Raw genomic sequence first — 13580 nt, 5'->3', positions numbered from 1 at the left:
GGTTTACCGAACATGTCCGGAAAACAGTGAGAAAGAAAGTGTGTCAAAATGTGAGCGCACATGCAAATGTCACCAAAACCGCATTTAGGTTCACCCTCCCACGTGTGACGGTCCAGTTTTGGGTCCGGCGGGCTATGCAGCATAACTGTTGGATATTTAAGATTGACTGTGAAAAATATTTCCTAACAAAGATGTGTATACCATGTGAAAGAGCGCGAAAAAATATTGCGCACCCCCTCCGAGAATATTTGCAGGGGGGGCACAGGTGAGGCTGCCATGCCTTCACTACCAGTAGTACGCCACCAGCTGTCTGAATCGCCAGCCATTGACGCCTGCTCTCTGTTTAGAAGTGGTTGCCGGCATTGTGACTTGTCAGTTATCTCCTGTATCAGCCACTTGTCCGCCTTAAAGCAAAAGCCAGTGACGTGTAAGTATAAAATATTAATAATGGATCACCCATCGACCCGAGATGGGAGCTTCTTTTTACCTCATAAATGAAATGACGCGGATTTCCCATTGGGATTAATAAAGTATCTATCTGTTTGGGGCACGCGGAAGCTTTTCACCTGCACCCCCAAACCCCCCTTTGCACAGCCATCATTATTCTGCTCAAATTGAGCTTCACTAACAAGGGGGCCGCCGCAGCCCCCCTCTCTCCGAGCGCTTGTCACATCAGGGCTCTAAGAGAAGCGCCCAGACCTGACTAAACCGACGAATGGAATTGGCGACCTGCGCCTTCTGATTGGAGTCCCGCGTACCAGCTGACCTCCGCAGGCTCTGCCACAAAAACCGGAGAGACGTGGAGACGGACGCCACTGGAATTCTAACCGGCGCGCCCGGGAGGACACTGGAACTGAGCCGCCGCACCATGAAAATCGGTGCAAAACTGGGGAGCCGCACAAGAAAAGGTAGGAGTGTCAGCGCTTTAATGAAAAGCTGAACAAAAGAAAATGACAGCAGGGAAGCTAAACGAAGTCTTATCTTATTGCCGTTATTTAATGAATTTCTTATCAATATATATGTATGTATATGCATACTGTATGTAATGTTAAATAAGGCACTTGTAATAGATGAAATTGAAAAGGCCGAAATACCACGCGCAGGGATTATTTGAGTATCACGCTGATCAATACGAAATTAAAAAGGAAATTCCACGGCAGCACGGCGGCGCAGCTGCTAGGCTCGCCCCACTCTTCTTAAACTACCATTAACATGGCAGCCTCGCCCGTCACTGAGAAAGTTCTTGTGTTGGGCGATTGATTGTCGTCCCATCCAGTGCTTGTTACTGCCCCCGATGCATCCGCCATTGGCACTTCCCACTCCCCATCGCCATTACTTATTAGTTATAGTTAAAGTTCTAATAAAGAATGACCATTACACTCTCGAACGGCCCTAATGGGTGCTGGCGTTATCTGATGAAAGATCAAAAACTAACTAACAAGTCCTTCAGCGTGGCGGTTACAAATGGAATAAACGCGTCCCTCTTTATTTCACGGCCACACCAGTTGCTGCTCCGAAAGCAATCAGAAACGAATTTGCGCTTGCGGGACCTCAAAGGACGGGATTTGGGGGGTTCAGGGCTGGGGGGTTTGTCGTAAGAGGATAAAATGGAGCCGAGGCTCCGGGTTCAGCGCTGCGCACGTCTCGAAATAAATGTGCCCCCCCCCCCCTCTTAAACGCAACGTGTTAGACAAAGAAGGAGCCTTCACAGTCACGCAGCGAGTTGGGGAGGGTATCGGACCGCCAGCCAGCCAGCGGGCATATACCTCATATTGACAGAAAGATGTGTGACCAGGCTTGACTTACATCTTGTCGTTCTTATCAGACAATACAGCACAGCTGCGGGTAAAGCTGTCCGTGCTGAGAGATACGTGAACGGGGGGGGGCATCTGCTAACACGCCATCATAAACCGTGTTCCGATGTTCGGAAATTAAAAAAAAAATAATGGACACCCTTCCAAAACTCTCCCAACCCGTCACGATTCATTTCGAATACAATCAGTCTTTTGGTTTAGTAATTACGCGAAATTAAAAGATGTGAATACATAAGCCTTGTGACTTTATTAGATACAACATCCCCCCCCCCCCCCCAAAAAAGAGCTTCAGTGAGATCAGGGCGTTTACTATTCACGATCAGGCCGTCCAGTTAATGGCAATTAGAAAGCACGAGGATATTAATGGGCAAGAACTGGAACTGGGAAACTGCTGCATGGAAATGAGGCCACGGTGTGCAGGGTGGGACAATCACGGGGGACAGGAGGAATCAGGAGGGGTTTAGGCGGAAAAACCAGGCAGAGCGGGGGTGGTCGGTGCGTTCAAACCCTATCTGGGAATGAGATTCGAACCCATTTTGGGGCACAACGCAACGCACTGTGCTGTGTAATAAGTGCTGGTGCTGCTGCTTTACAGTAAGGAGACTGGGGAAGTTTGTGGGTTCGCTTCCCGGTTCATCCCTGTGTGGATAGCAGTTTGAGTACTGAGAAAAGCGCTATATAAATGTAATGAATTATTATTATTATTATTAACAGTGAGACGATGATGATGTTACAGAGACGTCATAGGTTCACAGCTTGGGGCTTAGCGACATCCTTATAGCGGAGTCGTGAAGTCAACTGCTCAAAAGAAGAAAAAAATCTTTGAATTTAATTTACGTCAAGTTATTCCATCTAAATAAATTAAGTAAATCCTGCTTCATCATGTCGTGTTTACTCGGTGTATTTACTTTCAATATAAGCAATCGATTGAACCACGTGAGACTGAACGAATATGTTGTCTATTAAATATGGTTTCTTTACTTTTGTACCGTTGATTGAACTTTTCTGTGTAATTTTTATATAGTAATTGAAATGTACAAAGAAAAAGTATGCTGGTCTGATGTGGGGTAGACGATATGTATAAAAAAAAAAATCATAAATCATTTTCAGTACTTGTGTACTAAAAGTAGCACTATTTTGACAATTACAGTATCTCAATAAAGTGAGTACAGCCCTCACATTTTTGTAAATATTTTATGATATCTTTTTATGGGACAACACTGAAGATGTGACACTTTGACACAATGTCAAGTAGTCCGTGTCCAGCTTGTACAAGAGTGTAAGTTTGCTGACCCCTCAAAATAACTCAACACACAGCCATGAATGTCTAAACCGCTGACAACAAAAGTTGAGTACACCCCTAAGTGACAAATGTCCAAATTGTACCCAAAGTGTCACCATTTTGTGTGGCCACCATTATTTTCCAGCACTGCCTTAACTCTCTTGGGCATGGAGTTCACTTGAGCTTCACAGGTTGCCACTGGAATCCTCTTCCACTCCTCCATGACCACATCACGGAGCTGGTGGATGTTGGAGACCTTTGTGCTCCTCCACCTTCCCCACAGATGCTCAATAGGGTTTAGGTCTGGAGACATGCTTGGCCAGTCCAGCACCTTTACCCTCAGTTTCTTCAGCAAGGCAGTGGTGGTCTTGAAGGTGTGTTTGGGGTTGTTATCATGTTCAGTTTCCGAATGTCACAGTACATGTTGGCATTCATGGTTCCCTCAATGAACAGTAGCTCCCCAGTGCCGGCAACACTCGGGCAGCCCCAAACCATGACACTCCCACCACCATGCTTGACTGTAGGCAAGACACACTTGTCTTTGTACTCCTCACCTGGTTGCTGCCACACACACTTGACACCATCTGAACCAAATCAATTTATCTTGGTCTCATCGGACCAGAGGACATGGTTCCAGTAATCCATGTCCTTAGTCTGCTTGTCTTTGTTGTGCATCATCTTTAGAAGAGGCTTCCTTTTGGGACGACAGCCATGCAGACCAATTTGATGTGGCGGGCGTATGGTCTGAGCACTGACGGGCTGACCCCCATTTCAACCTCTATAGCAATTCTGGCAGCAGTCGTATGTCGATTTTTCAAAAGATATGACACTGAGCACGTGGCACTCAACTTCTTTGGTCGACTATGTCGAGGCCTGTTCTGAGTGGAACCTGTCCTATTAAACCGCTGTATGGTCTTGGCCTCGGCTCTAAGAAGATGAAACTGAGCTGCAGCATGGTGGCCATCTTTAAGTAGAGCAACAATTCTCTTTTTCACATCCTCCGAGAGATCGGTGCCATGTTGAACTTCCAGTGACCAGTGTGAGAGCGATAACACCAAATTCAACACACCTGAGACCTTGTAACACGAACGAGTCACATGACACCGGGGAGGGAAAATGGCTAATTGGGCACAATTTGGACATTTGTCACTTAGGGGTGTACTCACTTCTGTTTCCAGCGGTTTAGACATTAATGGCTGTGTGTTGAGTTATTTTGAGGGGACAGCAAATTTACACTCTTATACAAGCTGTATACTTTACATTGTGTCAAAGTGTCACATCTTCAGTGTTGTCCCATGAAAAGATATCATAAAATATTTACAAAAATGTGAGGGCTGTACTCACTTTTGTGAGATACTGTATGTTTAATTTGACGGAAACAATTTGATGTCTCGTATTAAATGGAAGTACTCGATTGTACACGTCCATTAAACGTACCTTAACACAAGCACATGCTACAGAGGACGGTCACGTAGAATTTCTCTAATGTTGTTTCAGATACTTCCTCCCGATACTCCGGTTTCCTCCCACAGTCCACAGACATGCAGGTTAGGTGCATTTGTGACTCCATATTGGCCCTAGTGTGTGCTTGGTGTGTGTGTGTGTGTGTGTGTGCCCTGCGGTGGGCTGGCGCCCTGCCCAGGGTTTATTTCCTGCCTTGCGCCCTGTGTTGGCTGGGATTGGCTCCAGCAGACCCTGTAGTTAGGATATAGCAGGTTGGATAATGGATGGATGGATGGAGGTTTCAGATACAGACATTATTAAAATTGGGTATGTTATGAATCCGTCAAAACACTTGTGTTTTCCTTTGTCAGGCCGTCCAGTACCTCATCTTCCACAAACACTCAAAATCCACAATCAATTTTCTAAAAGTCTTTTAACTTTCTTTTTGCGCGCCCTTGGAATGTGTTAGCGCCAAAAGGGGGCGGGGCTTCAGGCAGCACGTCCCACTTTTATGCAAATGAGAGATTGTCACGAGTTAGTAAAACTCACATTAAATCGACTTAATGCAGTTGTGTTTAAGGAAGATAAAACACCATTTTGAAGATTTTAAAAGTGTTCATTCTGAGTAAGAATAAGCTAAAGTGAGTAAAGGCAGCCCGTTGAAATAATAATCGGACTTCTTTGTGTCATTTAAGTGGCTGTGGCGGTAACGCCGGCTAACATAGTTAAACAAAAAAAAGGAAAAGAAATGAATCAGTGGAGTTGTAATTAATTGAGGTGCAGATGCTTTATATTATTATATTATATATATATTATTATTCCACAATAATATTTTCCCTGGAGTCTTAAGACAGGTGTTTGTTTTGCTCTTGTCTTTTCATTTATTTATTTGGCTGACGCTGTTATTTCGGGGCGCCTCGCCACATTTATGACATTTCGTTTGGATTCTCCAATCAGAACACAGGCAGGTCAGGTGACTTGCCCAGGGTGGTGTCATTGGTGGGATTTGAACCCACAGCCTCGCGGTTTGCAGTCCAAAGCCTTAACCACCGCGCCACTCTGCCTGACGCCTGTTCACCAAGTTATATTTGCTGCTTGTATTTGTTTTAAAGCATAACACAAAATTAGGAAGCCATTTCAAAAAGTGTGTGTTTTTATGAAACACAATTATAGGGTGGAGTGGTGGCTCTGAGGCTAAGGATCTGCGCTGGTATCCCGAAGGTTGCCGGTTCGAATCCCCGTCACTACCAAAAGAGATCCTACTCTGCTGGGCCCTTGAGCAAGACCCTTAACCTGTAATTGCTCCAGGGGTGCTGTACAATGGCTGACCCTGCGCTCTGACCCCAAGGGGTATGCGAAAACTAACAAATTCCTAATACAAGAAATTGTATAAGGCGAAATAAAGAACAAAAAAAAAAATCATAGGCGCTAATGCCAGTCTTGCAAACTTTTGAGGTCATCCGAGGTAAGACCCCAGTCACTAAAGCAAAATAATGTCCCCTCGCTGTGGGGTCCCGTCGTCTCATCCGTGAAGAATCCCACCTGCGCTTCAGAAATGCTAATGGGAGACCACCTAAGAAAAGCTTGGGGTTGCTGCTGGAAGAGGTGTTGGTGAGCCCGGCTGGGGGGGGCTCACTCTGTGGTCTGTGTGTAGACCCCAATGCCCCCAGTGTAGTGACGGGGATGCTGCGCTGTAAAATTGGCGCCGTCCTTCAGATGAGATGTAAAACCTGACTCTCGGTGGTCATAAAAGATTTCTGGGCATCCTTTGTAAAGAGTGGTGTGTATGCCATCCGACGTCCAGGCTGAAATGCCCACCCTCATCATCCCCCATCTCTAACACTCTCACCCCTTCACCACCTAACAGCTGAGGTGTGGTGAGCACACTGGCGCAAAAATGGCTGCCGTCGCATCATCCAGGTGGATATTACACATTGGTGGTCCTTCAAGTGCCCCCCCCCCACTCACTATGAAAAGTGCTATATAAATGTAAAGAATTATGACATCCAATCAGTGAACCCTTTTTTGAATGTACACTTTATTGTGACCTGCAATGCAATCACCTTTCCACATTAGCAGTATATAGCTCCTTTCATCAGGACCACGTCACAGAGATAAATGTGAAGACGTTTACAATGATGAACAGATGCATTGTCGGTCCGTGTGTGTGAGTGGGCTCTGTGATGTGTCTGCTCCCGTCTCGCAGCTACTGGACGCCAGTCTTAAAAATGGCCACTGAGAGAGAAGACCCTCCTGTGGACATCACATCCCAACGTGGGTGAAATGTTTTTACAGAGTGGGCTGATTACACCTTTGAGAAAGTGACGGGGGTCTCCTTTGGCCCAAGTGGCTCAGACGACTGCTCTTTCTGTGTGGGTGGGTGAGAGAAGACCACTTGCTGGTGTTTCATTCACCCACCTGTGGTATTTACAGATTTATGATAAAAAAAAAAAAATCACAAGCTAAAACGTTGAGACCACCTTAGCGTGTTTGTCACACTTGAACTCCAAATCTCCTGCTGCTTCTGCTGTTGTGTCCTCCGCAGCGATGGCCCCCCACGTTGAGATTCTGCGTGGCCACCACTCTCTGGAGGAGAGGAGAGTAGAGGGGACGGGTGGGAGGTGTTGGATAACGGAGACGGCACAAGTGCTAAAGTCGTGCTCATCAGGGGACAACGGCCATGGAGCGGGTGGGCTTCAAACATGAGGAAGAACAAAGCCTGCTTTCTTCAGTCGGGGCCCATTGAACTCCACTAATGATGAAAATCAGACCCTTAATCTTCTGTGGTCTGCATATATCCATTCTGAATGGACCCCCCATATTCTCAACTGCCCCATTAAGCTCTGAAGCTCCCTGATGAGAAGTTTCTGAGTTTAAGAGAATGGAGTCAGCCGGCCAGCCCACATGTCCCCTTTCCTGGAATTTAGAAAAGGGGACACGTAATCAGCACAGGCCAATGCCAAGGCAGTGAAGCTCCAAGGGTATCCGTCTGTCCAGTTTGGATTGCTTTGGTGCAAGTGACAGTGACAACAGGTGACACCCACCCAAATAGGTACCGGTGCCCACAGACAGTCACTCTCTCCTTATCCTTCCTGACTGATTCTTCTCAATTTGTGTGTTTTGCTCGTGTCCTCGTCACGACTGGTAGCCTGTCTAGGATGGCACACCTGTATGTGCCATCAGAAGAAGGAGCATGAAGGAGATACCAGGAGACACGAGGAGAGCTGGACGTGGCCATAGAAGGGCATCAGCTCAGCAGCAGCACTGGCATCTGCTCCTTTGTGTGAGGAGGAAGAGGAGGAGCACTGCCAGCAGGGCCATCTTAACGTATAGGCACGCTGGGCCCCATGCCAATCTATGTACGCTATTACTTGCTGAATGGGTGTGTAGGTAGGGGCACCAGTGCACTACTTTGCCCGGGGGGCCTATAATCCTCTTAAGATGGCCCTGACTGCCACAGCCCTACAGAATGACCTGCTGCTGGCTACTGGTGTGCATGTTTCTGTCACAAACGGACTCCATGAGGGTGGGCTGACGTCCCCTAGTGGGATCTGTGCTCACAGACCATCACCATTCACCTTGACTGGCATTCACCAGAGAATAGACAATTGGAAGCTCTGCTCTTGGTGTCCCATTCTCGTCACTGATAGGACCAGCTTCACCCTGAGCACGTGTGACAGAGTCTGGAGACATTGTGGTGAACGTTATGCAGCATGCGACATCATCCAGCATGACTGGTTTGGTGGTGGGTCAGTGATGGTCTGGGGAGGCATATCCTTGGAGGGTCGCGCAGACCTCCACATGCTAGGCAACATTACTCTGACTGCTCTTAGGTACTGGGATGAAATCCTCAGAGCCAATGTCAGACCTTATGCTGGTGCAGTGGGCCCTGGGTTCCTCCTGGTGCAGGGCAGTGCCTGACTTCATGTGACCAGGGTGTGTATGCAGATGATGAAGACATTGATGCCATTGACTGGCACACACATTCCCCAGACCTGAATCCAATTCAGAACCTCAGGAACATTATGTATCAGTGCATCCTACGCCACCAAATAGCGCCGCCAACTGTCCAAGAACTCACTGATGCCCTGATCCAGGCCTGGGAGGAGATCATCCTGGACATCATCCACCATCTCATGAGGAGCATGGCCAGATGTTGTTGGGAGTGCATACTGGCTTGTGGGGGCCATACACACTACTGAGTCACGTTATGTATTGCTGTGATGAAATTCACACAAGTTGGACCAGCCTGTGATTTCAGTTTTTGACTTTGATTTTCGGTGTGATGTTGAATACACGCCTCAATGGGTTGGTGATTTTGGTTTTCATTGATCATTGTGACATCATTTTATTATTCATTTATTTATTTATATTTTACTAGCTGTCCCCTGTGGCTCCGCCCACATAGCAGTGAAACAGGACAAACTTTAAAAATCAATAAACAAACAGGTATCACTAGCTAAGAGGAGGCAAGTTACACTCCAACAGGTGGCGACAGGTGCAGCGACTGGAACAGAGGCTGGCGCGTCACTGAGGAGGGCACCGCCCACTCCCCTTGGCCCACAGCCTCTGTCTCTCGGATTAGCACGAATATACAGTGCATCCGGAAAGTATTCACAGCGCATCACTTTTTCCACCTTTTGTTATGTTACAGCCTTATTCCAAAATGGATTAAATTAATTTTTTTTCCTCAGAATTCTACACACAACACCCCATAATGACAACGTGAAAAAAGTTTACTTGAGATTTTTGCAAATTTATTAAAAATAAAAAAATTGAGAAAGCACATGTACATAAGTATTCCCAGCCTTTGCCGTGAAGCTCGAAATTGAGCTCAGGTGCATCCTGTCTCCCCTGATCATCCTTGAGATGTTTCTGCAGCTTCATTGGAGTCCACCTGTGGTAAATTCAGTTGACTGGACATGATTTGGAAAGGCACACACCTGTCTATAGAAGGTCCCACAGTTGACAGTTCATGTCAGAGCACAAACCAAGCATGAAGTCAAAGGAATTGTCTGTAGACCTCCGAGACAGGATTGTCTCGAGGCACAAATCTGGGGAAGGTTACAGAAAAAATTTCTGCTGCTTTGAAGGTCCCAATGAGCACAGTGGCCTCCATCATCCGTAAGTGGATGAAGTTCGAAACCACCAGGACTCTTCCTAGAGCTGGCCGACCATCTAAACTGAGTGATCGGGGGAGAAGGGCCTTAGTCAGGGAGGTGACCAAGAACCCGATGGTCAATCTGTCAGAGCTCCAGAGGTCCTCTATGGAGAGAGGAGAACCTTCCAGAAGGACAACCATCTCTGCAGCAATCCACCAATCAGGCCTGTATGGTAGAGTGGCCAGACGGAAGCCACTCCTTAGTAAAAGGCACATGGCAGCCCGCCTGGAGTTTGCCAAAAGGCACCTGAAGGACTCTCAGACCATGAGAAAGAAAATTCTCTGGTCTGATGAGACAAAGATTGAACTCTTTTGGTGTGAATGCCAGGTGTCACGTTTGGAGCAAACCTGGCACCATCCCTACAGTGAAGCATGGTGGTGGCAGCATCATGCTGTAGGGATGTTTTTCAGTGGCAGGAACTGGGAGACTAGTCAGGATAAAGGGAAAGATGACTGCAGCAATGTACAGAGACATCCTGGATGAAAACCTGCTCCAGAGTGCTGTTGACCTCAGACTGGGGCGACGGTTCATCTTTCAGCAGGACAACAACCCTAAGCACACAGCCAAGATATCAAAGGAGTGGCTTCAGGACAACTCTGTGAATGTCCTTGAGTGGCCCAGCCAGAGCCCAGACTTGAATCCGATTGAACATCTCTGGAGAGATCTCAAAATGGCTGTGCACCGACGCTTCCCATCCAAACTGATGGAGCTTGAGAGGTGCTGCAAAGAGGAATGGGCGAAACTGGCCAAGGATAGGTGTGCCAAGCTTGTGGCATCATATTCAAAAAGACTTGAGGCTGTAATTGCTGCCCAAGGTGCATCGACAAAGTATTGAGCAAAGGCTGTGAATACTTATGTACATGGGATTTCTCAGTTTTTTTATTTTTAATAAATTTGCAAAAACCTCAAGTAAACTTTTTTCACGTTGTCATTATGGGGTGTTGTGTGTAGAATTCTGAGGAAAAAAATGAATTTAATCCATTTTGGAATAAGGCTGTAAGATAACAAAATGTGGAAAAAGTGATGCACTGTGAATACTTTCCGGATGCACTGTATCACTCCTGCAAGTGAACTATGATTCTTTGCACGATGAGAGAAGTCACAAAATCAACCGAAATGTTCAAGCAAATTCTAGAAAAACACCCGATCTAAATCCGTAAAGTTGTTCTCTTGTTCACTAGCTAAGCAGAGGTACGGTGTGAGGAGGCTGGCGTGTCAGTGAGGAAGGTCCCGCTCACTCCCCCCTCCCCTCAGTCCACTGCGTGTCTGTCAGATTCGCACAAATAAATCTGTACCGTAAGCGAACTATGATTCTTAGTGCGATGAGAGAGGTCAGAAAATCAACCGGAATGTTCAAGAAAATTATAGAAAAAAACACGATCTGAATCCGTTAAGTCATTCTCTCGTGAAAAGCGGAGACAGACCTTTGATTTTAAATATATAGAGATAACTCCGTAAAAGATTTTCCCCTTGAATATTTCATTCTGTTGTGATGTAAGCGTTCCTTTAATTTCCCTGAGGTGTGTATGTTGGGCAGCACAATCAGATTCTTAATGTGCTCATCCCTTCAGAACGGTGACAATGACAGAAGACTAACAAAAGCAACCAGCAAGAAGGCACAGAATACAACCTACAGAGTGCCGTAGACATGTGCAGCGTAGCCACAGATTACTGAGACCCCCTTCACTTCCTGCCCACTCTACTGTGTTGTACGTTTCATTTTAAATGGATGCGTTTGCCGTTTTTGCCCGTCAGTCCACAGCCAATCACCCAAAAGGTATTTTCAGAAAGGTTTGCACATTTATTAAAAATCAAAAAAAATTGTAATCTTTCATTCATAGAAGTGTTCGTACCCTTTGTTGCGACTCTCCACACTGGGCTCAGGTCTGTTTTAGTTCTCCTTGAGATGTTTCTAGAACTTGATCGGAGTCCACCTGTGGCAAAACCGAACTGATTGGACATCATTTAGAAAGAAGCTCCAGCGATTCACTCCGCATGGCAGCACAGACCCCAAGCTATGAAGTTTAATGGGGGTGGGATGGGGGGGGGTTACTCCCACTAGGTGCGTTTGTTCTGTACCATCACCACCACCCCCACCACCTACTGCCCCATTGACCTGCACTCATACTGTTCTTATTGTTCTGGGCCCGGGCACACGTTTGTCATGACCACGCGACTTCGTGTAAAGCCAAAACGAGGTTGTGTTTCATATCTCATCAGCATTCTTTACACACTCATAGGTAAGTAAGGCACATCTTTGGATAAGAAAGAACGAGAGCGAGCAAAGAGAGCGCATTTGCTCCTCACCCTCCATGTGTTCTAAATTTGCAATTCCACAATTTACATTCATTCAATACAAATGAAAGTACTGAGTGGTGTACAAAAAACAGATTTCAAATTTAACCTTAATTGAAATATTTAGTTGTTTTTAAAAGCTTTTCATTCTGATGCTTTAATCAGTTTTAATACAGACGGTTCAACAAAAGGATAACAAGAAAAACAGATGAATATTTTATTTAAGGTCAAAATTTAGTTTTTAAATATAATTTTTTTCTTAGCCTGATCCCATTTTTTTTTTATAAAACTGAAAACCGTTTATGGTCTTATCTTTATTTGTAAATTAAGTCCATGCGCCTATCTGTCTCCACGAAAATCTCCGACTCAATCTTGTAAAAGTCCTCCTTATTTCCCTTTCGTTTTAAAAATCTTAATCTTTCATTTTGGCAGTCAGTCGGAACAAAAAAATAAAAATAAACGGCCCGCTGCAGTACACTTGACTTTCTGATATCGCTAACTTATTGGCACCTCTGCGTAGAAGAACAGCAGCAACGAGCACCTGTTGGGCTCACATACGCCCCCTTCAGGGCGGCACGGTACTGTCTGCCTCACCTTGTGCCTTCTCACTGCACAATCAGCAATACTAAATATGTCAGACACATTCATTAAAGATATCAGCACGACTGTGGAGAGTCAGGGTGTATAATAAACGTGTCTACAAACTTTATTTTGGCGACCCAGAGAGAGACAGCAGCAGGCACGCACCAGTGCATCAGCCCCATGTGTGAGGAGAGCGCAGTCCGAGGTGAGGTGAGGCTCGTCGCTGCCGCACCTCACGTTTCTCCCGTGTATTTGAACAGGAAATACACCAATTCAGCGATTTTTGACTATAAAAATGATCAAAATTATTGGAATTGTACAGAAAACAAATTTATAGCACAGACCGGTGGACACGTTTATTTTATGTTATCACTAGACAGCCCATTTCGATAGCGTAAGATGAAACGGGCACGAGTGCAATAGTAGTAAGTATAAGCACAACAAGCCTGATATAGGTGTATTAAATGAATGCTAATTAGGCCTGGAGCTGTAGTCGAAATCGCCTTTCTGGCCTCTAGAGTTTTAATTGAAGTCGCCTTTCTCTTTGAATTTTTGCGCCCGTAAATCCACCGCCTGCCGCGATGTTGGTCGAAATCGCCTTTCTTTTTGAATTTTCGTGGCCGTAAATCCACCGCCTGCCGTGGTGTTTTTCTCGTAAGGTTTTTCGGGCAGTTGCGCAGAAGGCGACTGCGCATTCGGCTTCGGACGGACCCTGCCGCGATGTTGGTCGAAGTCGCCTTTCTCTTTGAATTTTCACGGCCGTAAATCCGCCGCCTGCCGCAATGTCGGTCTCGTAAGGTTTTTTGGGCAGCTGCGCAGAAGGCGATTGCACCTTCGGACATGCACAGAAGGCGACATGCGCAGAAGGCGACTGCGCATTCGGCTTCGGACAGACGTGAGTGAGTGAGTGAGTGAGGAGACTGGCAAATTATATATAAGATTATTAGTTTTTTTACTTTTCATGATGACCCTCACCTGCCTCCCCTGACCGCACGTTCCTGG

At 46.1% G+C, this 13580-nt stretch overlaps 1 long non-coding RNA gene across 1 annotated transcript in view; it reads left to right on the top strand.

Annotated features, from left to right (window-relative positions):
• The first annotated feature begins 602 nt into the window (after positions 1-602).
• Positions 603-13580, top strand: part of LOC114660394 (uncharacterized) — a 45639-nt gene continuing 32661 nt past the window's right edge. Inside the window, exon 1 of the long non-coding RNA XR_003717709.2 lies at positions 603-908. This is a non-coding gene — a long non-coding RNA (uncharacterized LOC114660394). The remainder of the gene's footprint in view (positions 909-13580) is intronic.

Source organism: Erpetoichthys calabaricus, chromosome 11 (assembly GCF_900747795.2).
Source record: "Erpetoichthys calabaricus chromosome 11, fErpCal1.3, whole genome shotgun sequence".
NCBI classification, from domain to species: domain Eukaryota; kingdom Metazoa; phylum Chordata; class Cladistia; order Polypteriformes; family Polypteridae; genus Erpetoichthys; species Erpetoichthys calabaricus.
This window is presented reverse-complemented; position numbering and strand designations above follow the sequence as displayed.